Source organism: Peromyscus maniculatus, chromosome 9 (genome assembly GCF_049852395.1).
Source record: "Peromyscus maniculatus bairdii isolate BWxNUB_F1_BW_parent chromosome 9, HU_Pman_BW_mat_3.1, whole genome shotgun sequence".
Lineage (NCBI taxonomy): Eukaryota > Metazoa > Chordata > Mammalia > Rodentia > Cricetidae > Peromyscus > Peromyscus maniculatus.
In genome coordinates this window covers 90,687,130-90,690,785 of record NC_134860.1, presented here as the reverse complement: position 1 = coordinate 90,690,785, position 3,656 = coordinate 90,687,130, and positions in this window count along the sequence as shown.

Below are 3,656 nucleotides of genomic sequence, written 5' to 3'. Positions count from 1 at the left end.
ATTTATGAAAACATGAACAGTGGGAAGAAATTGACAAAACTATTGAAGACCTGAAAACCAAACAGAATTAAAAAATAAAAATAAAAACTGAGGGAAATACACAGATGCAAACTTTAGGAACTCAAAGAGGAACCTCAGAGACGAGACTCAACAACAATATATGAGATGGAGAGAGTTTCAGGCAGTCATGACAAGATAGAAGAAAGGGAGACAAATGTTAAAGAAAAAGAAATGGCACAAAACATCCAGGAAATCTGTGACACTATGAAAAGACTAAACCGAAGAATAATAGAAATAGAGGGAGAAAAAGAAACCCCTGTCAAGTCACAGAAAATATTTTCAACACAATCATAGAAGAAAAGTTCTTTAACCTGAAGAAGGAGATGCCTATCAAGGTACAAATAGCACACAGTACATCAAATAGACAGGACTAGAAAGTAAAGTCCCCTCAGCACATAATATTAGAAACACTAAATGTACTAAACAAAGAAAAAATATTAAAAGCTTCAAGGGAAAAAATATCAAGTAAGATATAAAGGCTGATCTATTAGAATAACACCTGACTTCTCAACTGAGACCCCAAAAGCCAGAAGGGCCTGGACAGGTGTACTATAGACTCTAAGGGACCAGAGAGGTCAATCCAGACTACTATACTCAGAGAAACTTTCATTCACAATATATAGGGAAAATAAGATAATACATGAAAAGAAAAACAAAGTTAAGTAATATCTAACACAAATTCTGCCTTATAGAATGTACTTGGAAGTAAAACAGCCACCTAAAGAATTTAACAACATCCAAGAAAACACAAAGAACAAATAATCCCTTGCCAGAAAACACACACACACACACACACACACACACACACACACACACACACACACACACACACACACACCACAACAACAACATGATGGAAACAACAAACACTGCTCACTGGTAATGCTCATTATCAATGGTCTTGATTCCACATTTAAATGACAAAAAATAATGGAATGGATGCACAAACAGGACCTACCCTTCTGTTGAATTCAAGAAACACAGTTTAGCATCAAAGCATCCCCTAGGGTAAAAGAATGGAAAAAGATAGTCCAAGCAAATGGACATAAGAACCACCATGGTATAGTTATTTTAATATCTGAAAAAGCAGACTACAACAAAGCTAATCAGAAGAGATAAGGAAGGACATTACATACTTATCAAAGGAAAAGTCTACCTTGAGGCTATTGCAATTTTTATCATCTGTGCACCAAATATAAGGGCACCAAGTTCATTAAAGAAATGCTACTATAGATTAGATCATATACTGACCCTCACACACTATAGTGGGATATTTGAATAGTCTCAGCAATTGACGGGTCATCCAGACAAAAACTAAACAAAGAAATACTGGTGTTCACTGACATTATAAACCAAATAGACCTAAAAGATATTTACAGAACATTTCACCCAGATAGAAATGAATATACCTTCCTCTTAGCAGCTCATGGAGTGTGAATACCAGACAGGATGGAGGACACAAAGTGAATAATGCCCACTAAATAAACATGATCAAAGCTCAAATGAACTCACAGACTGAGACAGCATAAATAGGTCCTGCTTGGGTCTTCACCAGGTCATTTGTGTCTGTATTATGGCTTCTAGGTTAGTGCATTTATGAAATTCCTGTGTGTGTGTGTGTGTGTGTGTGTGTGTGTGTGTGTGTGTGTGTGTGTGTGTGTGTGTGAAAAATGGCTCTATGGTTGTAGTGTATTATCTTGGGCTTTTTTTCCCCCTTTGTTTGTTTTTTTGCTATAATTCTGATGTGTTAGTTTTTGTCTTATTTTATTGTATTCTATTTTATTAAATTACAATTTTATTTTGTTATTATATCTTAGAAGACTATTTGTTTTCTACTATGAGTCAGAAAAGGAATGGATCCGGAAGGGAGGTAGTTGTAGAGGGATAAAGAGGAGTAGAGGGAGGAAAAACCATAATCAGGATTTATTTTGTAAGAAAAAAATTTATTTTCTATAAAAGGAAAAAAATACTTTGAAACAGTAACAGATATTTTAAGAAATTTAAGAAATGTATAAATATAAATAAATATATAAACCTTTAGACTATGCTCAAAGGTGTTCAAAGTATTTAATATATTAATCTACACAATTTTCTCTTATACTTTTAAAGATATGTGTTTTTGGTGCACATATGAGCTCACTTTGGTGAAAGCATTAAGAAAATCTGTGCAAGCCCACGATAAACCAGATTCCAACATGGGGAGGAGAGTTGTGTATAAAATCCCACCCTCAGAAGAGGCATTGTTGACAGTTGTTAGCAGCTGGGAAAGGGAGAGATTGTGTTTTCTAAGAGTTTAGCCCCTGGTAAGTGAATAAGTCAACTACTCTCCAGTGGAAGACTGGGCATCTGAGAATATTTGAGCAGCAAAAATGGTCTTAAAGTTTCAAAAACAAGAAAAAGAAGATTCAGATTTCAGGAAGGTTGATCTGGGAAGAGTTCAGAGAGGGAGTGGATTTGATCAAAACAAAATGTATGGAATTCTCAAAGACCACAAAGCTCTAATAAAAAATAGAATTGTGGCTTTGGCATCACCACTTCACAGACAAGAACACTAAGATATGGGCATTTAAACAAATGTAACAGGGACCCTACAGTTAACAGTCACAGTATCAGACTGCTTTGCTGACTATAGGGAATGAGCTTTCATATTGAACAAAAACTCCTCCTTATGAAAAATTCAAGCATATTTCGTTCTGGGACTGAATGATAAATCACCATGTTTAAAACAACAGAAAATGATTTATTAAGTAGTTCTGAAATGAATATTCCATTTCCACTTGAATATGGGTGTGCACAATAGATGTTGCACTTAAAGGTTGATCCAATCATTCATATATATATATATATATATATATATATATATATATATATATATATATATACACATATGTATATATGTATGTATGTGCATGTTCATGTGTAAAACAATTATACTATACAACCTTAGGGCAGAAAAAAATATACAATGACATAAGGTTACAGTAAATATAGCCTAAGCCTCATGTTTGGTAGTGTTGCTGAAGTTCCCAATGCTAAATATAAATGTGACTTTCTCTTAAGTGTTCTTGGTGTGTCCCGCACCTGTCTCCCTGTTATACACTTACCTTCAGTTTCTAACTTTAGAAAGGACAGACAAGAAACAAAGTGGGCCACATATAAGACTTTTATTGCCACTAAACGGGGCATTAAAAAGAAACTAAAATCAGTCTGATAATTAATGTTAAAAGCCCATTTTCTTCTCATCGTGGAAACGCAGCTCTGACTGATATCAAGGCAGGTGACATGCTCACATGCAGAGAAAGGGTTCCCCAGGTATCACAGAGACAGCTCTATGTGCAACTTCAGACAGAAATGCCTTCTCTTCCTGTACCATCACTTCTAAACTAGTGATCTTACATCTGTAGTTAGGCTTACTTTTCAAATGAAGAAAATTTTTTTAACAAACAATAATCTGAGATTATACAATTGAAAGATTATTCATAAGACCAAGGTCATATCATGTATTTCAACACTAGTCTTCATCTTGTTCCATGAAAAGCTTTCCATGTATTTAAATTGTTATTACTTTGTAGCTTATAATCTATAGCACATATTTG